Consider the following 17977-nt stretch of genomic DNA (forward strand, 5'->3'; position numbering starts at 1 on the left):
GAGGTATCTTGTTTTAATATTTCAGGTTATTTCCCACCTAGTAGGTTTTTCCCCCCATTACACATTGTAGAGTTGTGTTTGCACTGTATATCCCCTCATAATGGTTTGTCCCTCCATATCCCCTCTTTGTACCTGTTTGGTTCATCCCAGCTTTCCCATCAGTACCTGTATGTTCATCAAACCCCAACCCATCCCTCTGTCTCCTCCCAGGTGATGTGTCCATCACCTGGTGACCCTTTCCCTTTGTCCAGATCCTTCCCCCAGGGTCACCAGGTAACTGAACCCTGGCTGGGACTCCTCCCCGACCCCCTCCTCAGTGGTCACTCTGAGGCCTTGCCCCCAGAGAGCCACTCCCATGTCCTTCCCCCATTGGCTGTTCGGTTTTCCCCGCCCCCCTATATCTGGGTGCTTCAGGCCGGGAGACCCTCTCTCTTGCTCTGGAGGTCCTCTGAAGTCAGATGTGGCCTGGGATCTCTCCAGGCCCTCATTAAACTTTGGAACTAATCCTGAGGGAGAGCGCCTCTTTCCTTTGCTTGTGGGACCAGCTCGTCTTTGGACTCACGTGGGAGCTTCTCCAAGCCCCCCAGGATCCAAGGAGAAGTTCCTTCCCTCTGCCCAACTCGCCCCACTGCCCAGCTGGCTGGGCTCCACAGGGGTTTTATCCCCGTGGATTTGAGGGAGAGACGCAGCAACACATATACTAATTTTATTCGGATCATAACACACTGGGTTAGCTTGGAAATAAGCAACAAAGACAGACTCCTGCTTTCTCCTAATCCATACAGTACAATTACCTCTGTTACAAATTGGAATTGAAACTTCCCCTGTGCTCCTTCAATGTCGTTTATGAGCTGACTGTTTTCAAGGTATGTTTTAGATTTCTCTTTGAATTTGTACACCCCCTGTTGAGTGTTTGTTTCAAGACAATGTTTATTAGGCTTACCCCTGCTGCAGTTCCATGAGGTAAGAGGTGATTCTTCTGGGTATCTGCCACCGACTTCCCCCTTCCCAGGATTGGGGAGGTTACTGAGGCACATGGCTAGACTCAGGCTCACCAAGACTAATCCCACTGCTAGGATCCCTCTGCCATTCCAAGTGCCCACTGGGGTGCCTACAGCGGCGGGATAAACCATCTTCTTGGCAGCAGGAATCTTTGTATGTGGTTTCATACCAAGGCCGAGCCGCATACCTTTGTTTGAAATGCCTCACTGGTGTAGTTCACCAGCGTCTGCACTGCGGGGTATGTTGTTTGACCTATGACACTCAACAATAACAATTTTAGCTTTTGTTTGTAATTTCCCCCTTAATCCCTTCTGATATGAGAGGAAAAGAAGAAAAAAACTAAAACCTAGATTATTGACTCTAATTAGAACAATCTTAGCCTTGCCTTGTGGCTATTACCAGAAAACAGCTAGTCAGGTCTTCCTCCTGCTCAAAGCACTTCCCAAATGACACACTTGTTTTAATTCAGTAATGAACAGTTCAAACTTTATGACAGTATTTGCAAGAGAAATGTAGGAGAGGATAATAGTTACACTCTGGCATAGAATGCTTGATAGAGATGCTCTCAGTTATTTAATTGGCCAGTGCAGGGTCATCTTCAAATCTCCGGGGGAGGGGGGGGGGGGGGGGGGAGGTGATTTTCCACTCTGGTGCCCGGTCCTGGAGATCGACTTTTTTTACCCTTGATGCGTGTGTCCACCCCTTCTCTGCAGTTCATATAGCAGTATCTGTAGTTAAAAGAACAATGAAAGTTCCCTCCCATTGAAGCGTTAATGGGGCTTCCCCGCCAGGTTTTCACAAGCACTTTGTCTCCAGGTTGTATTTTATGTATGGAGAAGCCAAGAGGGCTGTTTTGCATAATTACCCCCTGCTTTCGCAATTCTTCAAGATTCTTATTTAATTCTACTAGGTATGGTTGTATTTGTCTATCCTCTAATCTCAGATGCCCTACAGGCATACCATGGGTATAAGGCATCCCATATAAAATTTCAAAAGATGAAAGTACCATCTCGGAATGAGGCATAGTTCTTATATTTAATAAAGGCCAACGGGAGGCATTTTATCCATGACATTCTTGTTTCTAACATCAATTTGGCTAATTGGGCTTTCAATGTTTGATTCATTCTCTCAACTTGTCCTGAGCTCTGGGGTGCCACAGGGTGTGGTATTCCCATCGAATGCCTTAAGCATCTGCCAATAGCTTAATGATTTTTGATGTGAAATGTTTCCCCTGGTCCAAATTGTTATAAACGAGAGTTTATTTTAGCCAGATTAAAAAATAAAAATCATTTTATTAGCGGTCAAATTCTATCTAGCCAGCCACACAGAAAGGACAGAGCCAAGCCTGGGGTCGACCCTGGGTGTGCAACAAGGAGTCAGCCTCAGCAGAGGTTTTCCCCTATGCCCACACACCTCCATCCTGGCACAGGCGGTTTTTATAGGGAAAATTCCGCCTGAGGCCAAGATTTGAGCAGTTAGTCTTTTCTTCTATTCAGAGTCTATAGGTTAATAAGATTTTCTTTTTTTTGGTGATGAGGAGAAATAATTCAATGTCCGGAGTAGTTGAATTCTTGATGAGATTTTACGGGAAGGCTGCATTCACATGGATCTGTCTGAGGATTTCCATGATATCCATCTTGGACGATCAGCACCGATGATCGTGATGATTAACACCTGGAGCCCAGACATGGCCCATCTCCTGGCCAAGCCACATCCTTTTACTTGTAAATCAGTTTCTAATATACATCCAGTCTCGCCTGTAAAGGGGGGGGGGGGAATTAATACGACGGGCATGATTTAACAAGTATCCAATATTACATATTTCATACGAGGAATGGCACGAATTATATTTATTATACATAACAATCCCCCACCTTCTATATTAACTCATTAATTCGCGCCTTAATTTCTACCTTTATTCACTCTCAAGGTAGTGTGTTGACTACCTTGAGACTGGCTTTTAGTTTACATCAGGAATATCTTGGTAAATTTTGTGGTTTTGTTCTTTTCCCTTTATTCGTCTTTCAAACTTTGCTAGAGCCTCAGCTGCCCTGCTGTGAGGAATTTCTTCTCCCAGTGTCATTATTTTTGGTATTTGATTTGTTTTCCCAAGGGCAGCTTCTGGGTCTGTGGGTAAAGCTGCTATTTGCAACCCCTATACCACCGAATGGATGAGTCTTATAAAACAGGGGATGAGACAGGGTAGGAATATGACTCCTGTTATTGAACATAAAATGAAGAAAATTATTTTCTTCCACCAAGCCCCATCAAACAAATGATCCGACCACGATGCCTGGAGAAGTGAGTTCCACTTTTGTACTGGAACATGGGCTACTTGTTTAATTTTTGTGGTTAGATTTCTAATGGTTTTTCTATAATCATCTATTTCTACACAGCACTGAGATTCGCTGAATTTTCCACACACACCTCCTTCTCCAGCTAGTAAGTAATCAATAGCTATCCTATTTTGATATACAAAAGCCCTCATTTGAGAGTGTTGCTGGGATAATAATTCAAGAGTACCTGAAGTGTGATTGGATACAATCTCCACTACAACTTGCAACTTTATTAAGCGATTTAAATAGATGGGGGTTTGGTATCCCCACGACCCATCCAGTACAGTTACATTCATTATAAACTGGAACTGAGATTTCCCTGTGCTCTTTTGATGCAGTTGATGAGCTGACTGTACGTTTTTATGGTTGTCCTGGTTTGTAAGATAAGCTTGTATTCTATTTGCCATCTGTTGGAGGTTGGGCAGGTTTGTTATCTCTTCCAATAACAATGGTTTGCTCCAAAGAGGTAATGGTTTGTTAATGGGCCATTGACTGACTCACTGCAGGGCTGGTAAGGGTAACACCATCCCATTGTGAGATGCTCCACCCAGAGGGGGAAGCCAAGCACTCTTTTATTGTATAAAGTGGTACCTTTTTGGGGGACAGAGCAGCTCTCGCTTTGCGGGATTTCCCAGAGAAGCAGCTCCTTTGGCAGGACTCCCGAGAGAAGCGGCTCCTTCGGTGGGATTGCCAGAGAAGCAGCTCCTTCGGCAGGATTCCCAGAGAAGCGGCTGGAGCGCAGTGAGGCATCAGCGGCGGCAGAGCTCGGAGGCAACCCCGGCGCAGAGGAAGACCGGCCCAATTGCCACCAGATCTTCAGAGAAAACTATACCCTTCTAAAGATCACCACTTCAGCTGCAATTCATCAGTGTCTTGGTTAGACAAGACAGGAGTCTGTGAAAGAGGGCAAAGCCTCCTGTGCAATGGAGAACGGCAAACCCCCCTCCCTCTGAATTACCAGGATCTTTAAATTAAAAGGCTCTCAGGCAAAGATATGGGAGTGGGAGTAACAATTCTTTACTAGGAGAAAACTAGACAACAATTTAAAAAGGCAAATGCAATCGGTACAAACAAAACCAGTGAAAGAAAAAGTCTAGAACCTGAGGAATGCCAGTATCAGGTTTGCTGGGACAATTGCTTTCCCTTGCAATAGTTGATGAGTTGCAGCTGAAGTGGTGATCTTTAGAAGGGTATAATTTTCCTCTGAAGATCTGGCGGCAGTGGGGCCGGTCTTCCTCTGCGCCGGGGTTGCCTCTGAGCTCCGCTGCCGTCGCCTCCGCGCGCCGGCTGCTTCGCTGCGAGTGCCGCCGAAGAGAGAGCGAGAGAGAGCTGCTTCCCCGGGAATCCCGCGCAGAGAGAGAGAGAGCTGCTTCTCTCCGAGTCCCGCGAAGAAGAGGGAGAGCTGCTTCCCCCCTCTGGGTGGGACCCCTCACGGTGTTACATTTTTTCAGCCCTTCATTGAATCAGTCAATGGTGTATAAACAAACCATTGCCTCTACAGGACAAACCATTGTCTCTGAGAGAGATAACAAAAACCTGTCCAACCGGTTCGCCTTCGACAGATGGCAAATGGAATACAAGCTTATCTTACAACCCAGGACAATCAGCCCCTGCAAGAGGAGCAGCTATCATTTCAACCGGACTGCTACCAACACCCCGAATCCTCAGGTTGTGGACTTTATCACTAGTTTTGTTTGTACCAATTGCATTTGCCTTTTTAAATTGTTATCTAGTTTTCTCCTAGTAAAGAATTGTTACTCCCATTCCCATATCTTTGCCTGAGAGCCTTTTAATTTAAAAATCCTAGTAATTCGGAGGGAGGGGCTTTACCTTCTCCATTGCACAGGAGACTTTTGCCCTCCTTCACAGACCCCAGTCTTGTCAAACAAAGACAATGATTTTTTTTTTTTTGTGGTTTTTTTTTTGTTTGTTTGTTTTTTTTTATTTCCCCTTTAATTTGTATATCCCCTGTTGAGTGTTTGTCTCAAGATATTGTTAATTAGGCTTACCCCTGCTGCTGTTCCATGAGGTGAGGGATAACTTCTCTGGGTATTTATCCCCAAGTTCCCCCTTGAGGCACATGGCTAGGCTCAGGCTCACCAGGATTACTTCCACTGCTAGGATCCCTCTGCCGTTCCCAGCGCCCACTGGGGTGCTTCCAGTGGCGGGGCAAACCATCTTCTTGGCAGCAGGAATCTTTGTCTGTGGTTTCATGTTCAGGCTGAGCTGCATACCTGTTTAGAAATGCCTCCCTGGTGTAGTTCAGCAGAGCCTGCGCGTTGTTCAACCTATGACACGCAACAATAATAATTTTAGTTTTGCAAGTAATTTTTCCCTTAATCCGTTCTAATATGGGAAAACATCAGATTATTGAATTTAATTGAAACAATCTCAGCCTTGTGGCTATTACCAGAAAGCGGATAGTCAGGTCTAACTCCTGCTCAAAGCACTCCCACATAACCCACTTAGTTGGAGCAGTCTAACAGTATTTATAGGGGAAGCATGCAAAGAGGACACTAGTTACACTCTGGCACTGAAAGTTTGATTGAGATGTTTTCAGTCATTTACTTTGCCAGTGCAGGGTTATCTTCATATCTCCAGAGCAGGAGGTGATTTTCCACTCTGGTGCCTGATCCTGGAGTTCGACTTTCTTTATCCTTGATGCCTGTGTCCACCCCTTTTCTGCAGTTGGTATAGTATAGCAGTATCTGTGGTCAAAAGAACAATGAAGGGTCCCTCCCAATGAGGCGTTAATAGGGATTCCCTCCATGCTTTTATAAGCACTTTGTCCCCAGGTTGTATTTTATGTATTGAGAAGCTAAGAGGACTGTGCTGCATGATCACCCCCTGCCTTCACAATTTTTTAAGATTCTTATTTAATGCTATTAGGTATGGTTGTATTTGTCTATCCTCTAATCTCGGATGCCCTACAGGCATACTGTGGGTATAAGGCATCCTATATAACATTTCAAAAGGTGAAAGTCCTGTTTCAGAGTGAGGCATAGTTCTTATATTTAATAAGGCCAACGGGAGGCATTTTGTCCATGACATTCTTGTTTCTAACATCAATTTGGCTAATTGGGCTTTTAGTGTTTGATCTTCTCAACTTGTCCTGAGCTCTGGGGGTGCCACGGGGTGTGGTATTCCTACCGAATGCCTAAAGCATCTGCCAATTGCTTAATAATTTTTGATGTGAAATGTGTTCCCTGGTCTGAATCAATGTAGCTTACTAACCCATATCGTGGTATAATTTCTTCGAATAAGATTCTTGACACTGTTTGGGCTGTAGCCCGAGAGCTTGGGAAAGCCCCTACCCAGTGGGTTAGTTTGTCCACTATGACTAATAGGAATTTGTATCTCCCGACCTTAGGTAGATCAGTGAAGTCTACCTGGACTCTTTCAAAAGGCCGGTAAGCCGCTGGGAGACTCCCCATTGTTAACTTTTGGGAGTTTCCTCGATTTATTTTTCTGCAAATTATACACCCCTGTACCGCTTGTTTAGCCAATTCGTATATACCTCTGTGTGGAGTTGCGTTATTTGTATGTTTTATTATCCCTGTATTATGTATTGGTTTATTCCTTTGTACCCCCGTGTGCAACTTGGTTTATCCCCAGTTTTCCCGCCTTGTCCTCCCTTCCCGCCTTCCCAGTATCTATCCATCACCCTGAAAGAGGCATTTTACCCCCGCCCCCGGGTGCCTTGTCTATCACTCAGTGCCCCTTCCCATCCATCCAGAAGCTTCTACTCAGGGCACCGGGTGATTGGGCGAGGACCTGGGGCTCCCCCCATATCTTTCCCCCATTGGACTCCATCACATCCCCCCATCCCAGAGCCACCCCCTATCCCTATCCCCATTGGTCGTTGGATACCCCTCCCTTACAGTTTATAAGCCAGTGCAAGCACCTTGTGCTTGTTCCCGTTGGCTGGCACCGTTCTAGGATATTTGGCCCCGTTGGGCTACAATAAACTCGGACTTAGCCCCCAGCAGGATCCGCTCTTCATTTACCACCGCGAGGCTTGCTAGCGCTGCCCGGAACCCACAAAGGCACTCTCCAAACCCCAGCTGGGAGCGGCGGAGGGTGCCTCCATCGCCCACCCTCGCCCCACAAGAGCTAGCCGGGGCTGAGAGAAAAGGGATTTGGGGCGGGAGCGCGGCATCTGGCGCCCAACGTGGGGCCCCGTTTTCGCGGCGTTGGACCCCTCGTTTGAGGATTTTAGGGTCGTGCGGACCCAAAGAATCGTCCTCCCTGGCCGTCAGCTACCCCGGCGAGAGCAAACCCACGTTCTAGTGGGTGGCGCTCTCGGGGACAGGATCGGCAGCTCCGGAATGCACCGCCGGAGTCGATCCTCTCGCGGAGGAGTTCTACGATTGGTTTTTCTTTTCCACCCTTCCCTCTCGGACCCCTTTGGTTTGTGAGTATAGGGGCCCCTGGGGCTTTCCTGGTCCTTTTTTGGTTGTTTCCTTTCCCCTAGGGTTTAGGGAAAGGATCCCTTTTTGGTGGGTTTCTTTTTCCCCAGGGTTCGGGGAAAAAATTCCTGTTTTTGGTGCTTCCCTTTCCGGGCGGGAAGCTTAAGGACTGCGGCAAAGCCGGAAGCACGGTCTTTTGTTTTTCGTTCGTGTTTTCCCAATCGTAGGCACTGTGGCACGATTTAACACCTAACAGCATGGGTGCAAGGCTGTCCGTGCCGCAGAAGAGCATTTATTCCCAAGTTGTGGGTATCCTTTTAGTGGGGGGAATTAAGGTTAAAAAATCTGAAGTTAAGAAGTTTGCTCAGTGGTTGTCGCAGACTTTCCCTGACATTTCGCCAGCTAAATTATACCAAGTGCCCTTTTGGGACCAGGTAGGGAAAAAGATCCTGCGACAGTCGGATCTCTCTCTCTCCATATTCACCCATTTGGCTCTCCAAATTCGCGATATAATTAAATATCGCTACGAAAGTCTGCCACAGCCAGCCGCAAACAAACCGATCCCCAGTTCGGCGGGTAGTTCGAATAATGCTACTCCGCTTCCCTGTCCCTCAGCCCGGTCACTGCAGTACGATGCGACGCTTGCCGCTGCGGCGGGGCGCGGGGCGGCTGCTGTCGCTGCTCCCGAGGCTGCGGCTGCGGCAGGCGCTGCGGGAAAACTGCAGCAAAACTCTCCCTCTCTCCCGAAGTCGGGTATTATCAGACAGGCATCCCGGCATTGCCCGCAGGCAGATTCTGGCCCCTCTGAGAATACCCTAGACACCCCGCAGGGCGGTGCAGGCACTGTCTCTGCTTCTACCCGTTCCCCTTCTTCCCCGCGCTGTACAGCCCCGTCCCGTAGAGACTCCGTTCGTTTTCAGTTATCCCAGACCCCCGAAGATCCCTCATCCCCCATCCACCATCCCCGAACCCCCCAAAATGGCTTCCCTTCTCCCCCCTTCCCCAGGACACAAGATGGCGGTGACCGCGTGGCTTTTCCCGCCAATTGTGCTCCTTTTTCCCATGATCCCTGTCCTCCCCCCTCCCATAATCCCTTCCGGCAGACCAACCCCTTTTGCTCCCCAGATTTCTCCACCCACCTCCCTCCTCCACCCCCCGTCAACTCCCCCTCCCTTGAATTATTCAACACCCCACCCCTCAGCTCCACCCCCGGGGAGGGGAGTCCCCACCATACCACTCCCCCTGCTCCAGACCACGCCTCGCCCACTGGTTCCCACGACCCCACTTCCGGTTCCCACGCTTTCGGTTCCGGGGGGGGGGGAGCATGGGAAACCCGAACCACCCCAATCCCTACCTGCCTTCTCGGCCGCACCTGTCACCTATACCCCGCGACGGGGGGGTAGGCCCCTGGCACAGTGGTCCCCCATCCCCCAGCAGACCATCAAAGAGCTCTTCAAGGCCAAGAAGGGGTTCGGGATGGAAAGTGAATACTTCCGAGGCTTATTGAAAGCAACCCTCTCCTCCAAAGAATATGTCCCAGCAGACATGCGAACTCTCTTCTCCTGTTTAATTACCCAAGGAGAATTCCTCATCTGGGAGTCCAAATGGAAGCGGGAGATCAGGGAGGTGTTACCTGACCTCTGGGCCAATGCAGATAGCTCTAGGGATGAGGATGGGGCAATAATATCCGTAGACCACTTGTGCGGGGAGGGGGATTGGAAAATGGGGACCAAGCAGGCGGAAAAAATCCCCAGAGAAGCGCTGCAGGTCAGCACTAGGGCGGCAGAAAAGGCGTTTTTTAAGTTAAGACCCAGCGGTACGGTTAGTAACTTCTTGTCCCTAAAGCAGGAACCCCTAGAACCTTTTGTCGCGTTCGTGGATCGCTTGCATCACGCGATAGAGGCTCAGGTCCCGGACGAGAGGCTGCGAGAGGGGATGCTTGCCACAGTTGCGAGGCAGAACGCTAATGACGCGTGCCGGCACGCAATCCTCAGCCTGCCCCTTGATCCTGAGCCTACCCTTCAAAGTATGCTTCAGGTCTGCGCGCGAAAGGTGACGGTTCCTGCTGGGGATACTCCAAGGACTCCTAAACCACCTACTAGGAGTGTAGCCTTCGTTGAAGCCGTGACACCGCCAGCCACCCCTTCTCCAGATCGCCGCCCTACAGGAGCACCCCCGAGGGGACAACAGCACTATCAGGCCTGCAATCTATGTAGGCAGAAGGGACATTGGGCTTCCCAATGCCCGCTGAGGGACGAGTTTTTTAGGTTTAAACAGCAGCGACAAGAAAAGAGTGCCCCCAACTCGGGGGGGAAAACAAAAAAACTGAGTCATCAGCGCAGTCCCTCCCTGCGCGAGGACATAAATATGGTGGGTTCTATAACATCAGAGGAGGGGAGGGACGACTACCTGCAATGCCCACCTGAGGACATTTCACTGGACTTGACACACCGGATTATGGCTGACAAACCAGCCTATATGAGGGAAGATGTGGATTTCATTCCCACTGCCTGGCTGGGTCGAGGCCCGAACCAGCCCAAGCCGATACTTAACATCGTATCTGATTTCTCCCCATATAGGTTGGCCCTGACTGAGGCTCTGCACCTAAGGGACAGCGACTGGCACTCCATCGCCGTCGACACAGAAGACCCAGGAACCTGGAGGAACCTCCACAGTAAGTACATCGTTCTTGGGGACACAAAATTCACGCCTCTCGAAGTCACTATTGCACCATCCCTGAAATCTAGGAACACCGAGCGATTAGTGGTGTGGCTGCACTGCCCCCATCCTCCGGTCTTCCTTCCCAAGGGCCAAATCATCGCCCAGGCCATTCCAGCATCTGGGCCTCCGGCACACCCTGAGGATCTATGGAAGAAGTCAGCGAAGAAGAGCTACCAGGTGTGCCAGGCCCAGGTCATAGGGAAGGAAAGACCAAAGCTCTCCTGCTATATGCGGAAGGATGAGGAGTACAAACACCTAAGCGGTCTCCTGGACACAGGGGCAGACGTGACAGTCATTCCCGCATGGGATTGGCCGTCACGCTGGGAATTGCAAAACGTGGTGGGGAAAATTCAAGGTGTAGGGGGTTCTCAATGGGCAAAGCAATCAAAAAACATCGTAAAATTTGAGGGGCCGAACGGGCAATCGGCTTATTTACGCCCGTTCGTTTTAGACTACATGGAACCCTTATGGGGGAGAGACCTGATGGCCCAGTGGGGGGTCACAATTAACATCCCGACCCCTCAGGTTTTTCGGGCAATGGTCACTGAGGAGCGTCCTACCCAAAAACTCAATTGGCTCACAGACACACCAGTGTGGGTAGAGCAGTGGCCGCTCAATAGACAAAAATTAAAAGCGCTTCGGGAGCTCGTGAAGGAGCAACTCGCCAAAGGGAATATCCAGGAAACAACATCCCCCTGTAATTCCCCCGTCTTTGTCCTGAAAAAACCTGGCAAAGACGAGTGGCGCCTCCTTCATGACCTTCGTGCCATCAACAATGTAATAGAAGACATGGGTCCTCTCCAGCCAGGGATGCCGTCCCCCACGATGTTACCAGAAAATTGGGAATTGGCTGTCATTGACATCAAAAATTGTTTTTTCCAAATTCCCCTACACCCTGATGATGCGCCACGGTTCGCCTTCTCGGTTCCTTCCATCAACTGAGAAGCCCCAATGGAGAGATACCACTGGAAAGTTCTTCCCCAAGGCATGAAAGTCAGCCCAAGCATTTGCCAGTGGTACGTCTCTTCATCGCTGTCCCCTGTGCGTGCAGCCACCGAGGGCGTGATCATCCAGCATTACATGGATGATATTCTTATTTGTGCCCCCAACAGCAATTTACTTACACACGCGCTTGAACTGACAACCAGTGCGTTGGTTGCTGTAGGGTTCGAGCTGCGAGAAGATAAGATTCAAAGAATGCCACCTTGGAAGTACCTGGGTTTGGAGATAAACAAGCGGACCATTGTTCCGCAGAAATTGGCCATAAAAAATTCAATTCGGACTCTAGCCGACGTGCAGTAGCTGTGTGGGTCTTTAAATTGGGTGAGACCCTGGTTAGGTATTAACAACGAAGACCTAGCCCCTCTTTTCAATTTATTGAAAGGGGGGGAAGAGCCTAGTTCTCCCAGGGAACTCACTCCAGAGGCCAAATCTGCTTTGCAGAAGGTTCAGGAGGCAATGTCTGCCAGGCAGGCCCACAGGTACGATCCGGGCCTGCCCTTCAGATTTATCATATTGGGCAGACTGCCACACCTCCACGGTGTCATCTTCCAATGGGCAGACACCCTAGGAAAGGGCAAGGATCAGGACAAAAGGGACCCACTCTCCATCATAGAGTGGGTATTCCTGAGTCATTCACGATCCAAAAGGTTGACACGGCCACAAAGAGATGGTGGCAGAGCTAATCCGCAAAGCGAGAACGCGGATTCGGGAGCTGGCGGGGTGTGACTTTGATCACATCCACATTCCTTTGAAATTGGAATCGGGCCAATTCACAAAGGCAATGTTGGAACACCTGCTGCAAGAGAATGAATCATTGCAGTTTGCACTGGACAGCTACACCGGAAAAATTTCTGTTTTGAGACCGGCCCACAAAATTTTCAATTCGGAAATCCAATTCACTCTGTCAACGAAACAGATTCAGAGCAAAAAACCCTTAAAGGCTCTAACAGTTTTTATGGATGCGTCCGGAGGGTCCCACAAGTCAGTAGTGACTTGGAAAGATCCTCAAACTCAGCAGTGGGAGGCAGACGTTGTTGAGGTGGAAGGATCCCCTCAAGTAGCTGAGTTGGCCGCAGTCGTTCGAGTTTTTGAGCGGTTCTCTGAACCTTTTAATTTGGTAACCGATTCGGCCTATGTAGCAGGTGTAGTGTCTAGAGCACAGGATGCAATCCTGCAAGGTGTCTCCAACGATGCCCTTAACAGGTTGCTCTCTAAGCTGATAAGGCTAGTCTCCCACCGAGAGCAACCGTTTTATGTGATGCATATCAGGTCACACACCGACCTGCCGGGTTTCCGGGCCGAGGGCAATCGCCGTGCCGATTCCCTCGCTGCCGCCCCCGCACAGCTGGCGCTGCTCCCAGACAAGTTCCAGCAAGCCAAAATAAGCCACCAGCTTTACCACCAAAATGCGCCTGGTCTGGTCCGGCAGTTCCATCTAACCCGGGACCAGGCCAAGGCCATTGTGGCCACATGCCCGTCCTGTAAGTCGCTCCCTCTACCATCAGTGAGCGCAGGGGCTAATCCTAGGGGTCTGAAGTCCTGTGAGGTGTGGCAGATGGACGTTACTCATATCCCCTCCTTCGGGAGGATGAAGTACGTCCATGTCTCCGTGGACACCTTCTCCAGAGCAGTTTTCGCCTCTGCCCACACAGGGGAGAAGGCCAAGGAAGTAGAGAAACACCTGCTACAAGCCTTCTCCATGCTGGGCGTCCCAAAATTGATAAAAACAGACAATGACCCTGGGTACACGTCCAAGGAATTCGCAGGCTTCCTGCAGCAATGGGGAATAGAACATAAAACTGGCATTGCCTATTCCCCATCAGGTCAAGCCGTGGTGGAACGGACTCATCAGAGCATCAAAAGGATGCTTAAACAACAACAGTCGTCAGCTAAAAATGAGTCCCCCCAGGTTCAGTTGGCGCGGGCCCTTTTTACCATCAATTTCTTAAACAGTTCCTTCGAGTGCCTCAACCCCCCCATCGCGAGGCACTTTAATTCCTACAAGCAGAGCAAGGTCAGGGAAAAGCCGCCAGTTCTCATTAAAGACCCTGAGACCTGGCGGCAGGAAGGACCCTATGACTTGGTCACCTGGGGACGGGAGTACGCTTGCGTATCCACGCCCTCAGGCCTGAGATGGGTCCCTTCCAAATTCGTCAGACCATATGTCCCTAAGACCCAGAAGAAAAAACCGGACAGTCCTCAAGTTGGGTACGCCGTCCTCCGACGGCGGAAAAGGTCCCCCTCACCTGGTCCCCCCTCTTCCCTCTCTGGCTCCTGGGATTCTCTGTTCCCCTTTGAGTTAGACCTCCCCTACCTCGACTATTAATTTCAGTTGCTTTCTAAAAAAACAGGACTTTTGCTGCTGCTGGGACTCATTGTGTTTATTACAGGCTTTAGCGTAGTGATGAACTGGAACCCTTGAACAAGGAAGGGTTCCAAGAAGAAGAACTTCCTGAAGAAAACAACATCTAGTTTCAAGATGAGCCCAGAGACTGTGCAGCCCCCGTTTAAAGACTCATTTTGCCCATTTCCCCTTTCTTTTTAAACAAAAAAAGGAGGAGATGTGGAGTTGCGTTATTTGTATGTTTTATTATCCCTGTATTATGTATTGGTTTATTCCCTTGTACCCCCGTGTGCAACTTGGTTTATCCCCAGTTTTCCCGCCTTGTCCTCCCTTCCCGCCTTCCCAGTATCTATCCATCACCCTGAAAGAGGCATTTTACCCCCGCCCCCGAGTGCCTTGTCTATCACTCAGTGCCCCTTCCCATCCATCCAGAAGCTTCTACTCAGGGCACCGGGTGATTGGGCGAGGACCTGGGACTCCCCCCATATCCTTTCCCCATTGGACCCCACCATATCCCCCCATCCCGGAGCCACCCCCTATCCCTATCCCCATTGGTCGTTGGATACCCCTCCCTTACAGTTTATAAGCCAGTGCAAGCACCTTGTGCTTGTTCCTGTTGGCTGGCACCGTTCTAGGATATTTGGCCCCGTTGGGCTACAATAAACTCGGACTTAGCCCCCAGCAGGATCCGCTCTTCATTTACCACCGCGAGGCTTGCTAGCGCTGCCTGGAACCCACAAAGGCACTCTCCAAACCCCAGCTGGGAGCGGCGGAGGGTGCCTCCATCGCCCACCCTCGCCCCACAAGAGCTAGCCGGGGCTGAGAGAAAAGGGATTTGGGGCGGGAGCGCGGTACCTCTGCAGCCAAAGAATCTTAGGAATTGGTCTGCCAGAGCTCGGGCTCCCCAGTGTGTTTGTTGATGTAATGTTTTTAAAATTTTCCTGGTGTATTCCTTTGATAACAATTCCCGCCCATCTGATAACTTCCACTTACGTTCTTCTAGCCGTCCCCCCATCTCTTGATAAGCCTTTATCTCTTTTTCAGAGGGGTGGTGGGGGAATTCTTGAGCTTTTCCTTTCCCAAGTTCTGGGGTACTTAGTTTTAACAAAGCAGCACTCTTTGCCTCTTTGTCGGCTAAATTGTTTCCTCAAGTCCTGAATTGCATCCCAGTTTGGTGTCCCTTTACATGGACCACAGCAATAGCTTCTGGTCCCCTAATGGCTTTTAGGATTTTTCTAATTATTTCTTCATGAATTAGCCTTTTTCCCCGTGTGTTTATCAGACCCCCTATTTTTCCAAAGGTGTGTACTACCCCAAATGCATATTTGGAGTCAGTGAAAATTGTTCCCTTTTTCCCTTCAAGTCCCAGTAGAGCCCTGTATACAACATACAGCCCACAGGTCTGAGCCGACCACCCTGCACTCAGGGGCCTGGATTCTACTACCCTTCCCGTCTTCCCGTCTATGACTGCATATCCTGACTTTCTTTTACCTTCCACAATTTTTGCAGAACCATCCACAAACCATTTTTCCCCTTCTTCGAGTTCTTCTTCTTCTAAATCTGGTCGTATTTTGGTCTGTAATTCTACAATTTCAGCACAGTTATGGAGAGGGTCCCCTGGGACTGCCCCAAAGAGGAATTGGGCAGGATTTTGTGCCGGGGTAGTCTTTAGCTCCAGGTCCTGGAAATGGGTTAGAATGGCTTCATATTTCAGTAGCCTGGTGTCTGTCAGCCACTTGTCAGCTTTTTGCTGCAAGATGCTTCTTACATTATGGGGGAGTAGATGGTTAATGAAGCCCCGAATGTTACCTTTTTGGCTTCTTCTACTAATATTGCCACTGCCACAATTGCATGTAAGCAGGTGGGCCACCCCCTGCTGACAGGGTCCAGAAGCTTGGATAGATAACCGACTGGTTTCTTGGCCCCTGCCCAGTCCTGGGTCAGAACCCCATGGGCAGTGTGGTTACTAACATCCACAAAGAGCTGAAAGGGCCTTTTTATGTTAGGGAGTCTTGGAGCTGCTATGAGGGTTTCTTTTAATCCTTGGTAACCCTCTTCATCCTTTTTTAGTCCACTTAAGTCTGTCTGTGGTAAGTTTGTCATATAAAAACCTTACCTTTTCACTGTATCCTTCGATCCATTGTCTGCAAAAGCCCAAAAGTCCCAGCAATTGCCCGATCTCTCTTTTTGTCTTAGGAGAGGGTAATGCAATTTTCCTGCCACCCGGTCTGGATCTAGTTTCTTTTTCCGTTTTGTTAACTAGTGCCCTAAATATTTTACTTCAGGTTCAGTGAATTGTAATTTAGACTTTGAAACTTTCAACCCTTGTTCTCCCAGGAAGTTTAATAAAGCTATGGTTCCAGCCCTGACTTCTTCCTCCTTAGAGCTAGCTACCAATAAGTCATCTACATATTGTAACAGTTTGGTCCCATTCTCATTTTAGGCGTAAAATGCACAGCACAACTTTATACTGATTAGCAACAAAACAAATTCACTACTGATTTCTAAAAATTGTGGTTGAGAAGCGAAACGCGCTTAGATTTCAACCCTGCAGAGCAGCAGCAGCTTGTGCTGCTTTTAAAACTGCCGCCTGCAGGAACGGGAACTTCTCACGCTACGTGGCCGAGCCGGGCTCCCCCGCTGCCCATGCGTGTCAGGGAAGCCCGAGCCGGGCTCCCCCCGCCACCCGCGCTCCCCGCCGCCTCTGGGAGCCGCCGCCGCCTCCCGCCTCTATCGGGGTAGGTCGGAGACCCCTCCCCTCCCGCTGCAGGGAAACCAAAGCCGCTCCGCACTGCTGTGAAGGGCAGGGGGAGGAAGAGCCCCCCCCCCCCCCCCCGCTCCCTCTGAGCCGGCATCGCCGCGTATGCCGCTGCCGCGCGGGTTCTAAAAACAGCAGAGCCACACTGCCTGCGGCTGCACGGGGCTGCGCAGCCTTTTTAAAACATTAACTTAAGGGGCAATTTACTGCTCCCCTGTTCCATATTTAAAAGTTTTCCTTACCGTATTCTAAGTCAGTGTCTGTAAGCCGTTCCAAGAAGTCAGCAACCCGCGTGCTAAAATGTGTATTTCAGTCCTGTCCCGGACTGAGTCTTACCAAGTGTTTAAACCGGTCTATTCCCGACCGAACCTTGCCAACCTAGTTACCTCACGGCGAACCGGTCCGTGGGTTTTCAGTTGGAAGAACAGTGAGCTCTCTTTTACCTTTTTGTCGGGCTCCCCGAGCCCGGAGCCAGTGAGGTTTACCAGTTTCTCGAATCTACGAGAACGTACCTTCCCTCCCCCGACCCGTCCGTGGGTGGATCCCTGTAACTCCCCGAGTTTCAGGTCGTATGCGTGTTGTGAGTATACCGGAATCCTTTCGCTTCCCCCGTGACCGACCACCTCCCTCTCGGGCTAGTGGAACAGCGGTTCATTGGGGTCCGAATTCGCGCCGTGACTATGTCACGTCTCACACACACACCCACTCACGCACCACTCAACCACGCGATACTCACGGCTCCTTTTCCCGCGTGGGTTCTTCGTGCACGTTGATTTTACGAGTGAAAGTTTGCTGCTGCAGCCTCGGAGATTTAGCTCCGAGTTCCGAGAGCTCTGGACCCGTTTATACCCTTTCCTTAATGCGGCTTTTCGGCTGTTTTCGAAATCTGGTTGGTTCCATGGAGTTTCTCAGTCCTGTCCGGCCGCTGAAATCAGCGGGGCGCCGCCCGGATCAAGGATAGGGGAACCCCCTGGATACCCCCAAACCAGACTGCGTCGGGGTCACCAAGATTGTTATAAATGAGAATTTATTCAGCCAGATTAAAAATAAAAATCATTTTATTTGCGGTCAAATTCTATCTAGTCAGCCACACGGAAAGGACAGAGCCGAGCCCGGGGTCGACCCTGGGTGTGCAACAAGGAATCAGCCTCAGCAGAGGTTTTCTCCTATGCCCACACACCTCTATCCTGGGACAAGCGGTTTTTATAGGGAAAATTCTGCCTGAGGCCAAGATTTGAGCAGTTAGTCTTTTCTTCTATTCAGAGTCTATAGGTTAATAAGATTTTCTTTTTTTGGTGATGAGGAGAAATAATTCAATGTCCGGAGTAGTTGAATTCTTGATGAGAGTTTACGGGAAGGCTGCATTCACATGGATCTGTCTGAGGATTTCCATTATATCCATCTT

Source organism: Lonchura striata, chromosome W, assembly GCF_050655825.1.
Source record: "Lonchura striata isolate lonStrDom1 chromosome W, ASM5065582v1, whole genome shotgun sequence".
Classification (NCBI taxonomy): Eukaryota; Metazoa; Chordata; class Aves; order Passeriformes; family Estrildidae; genus Lonchura; species Lonchura striata.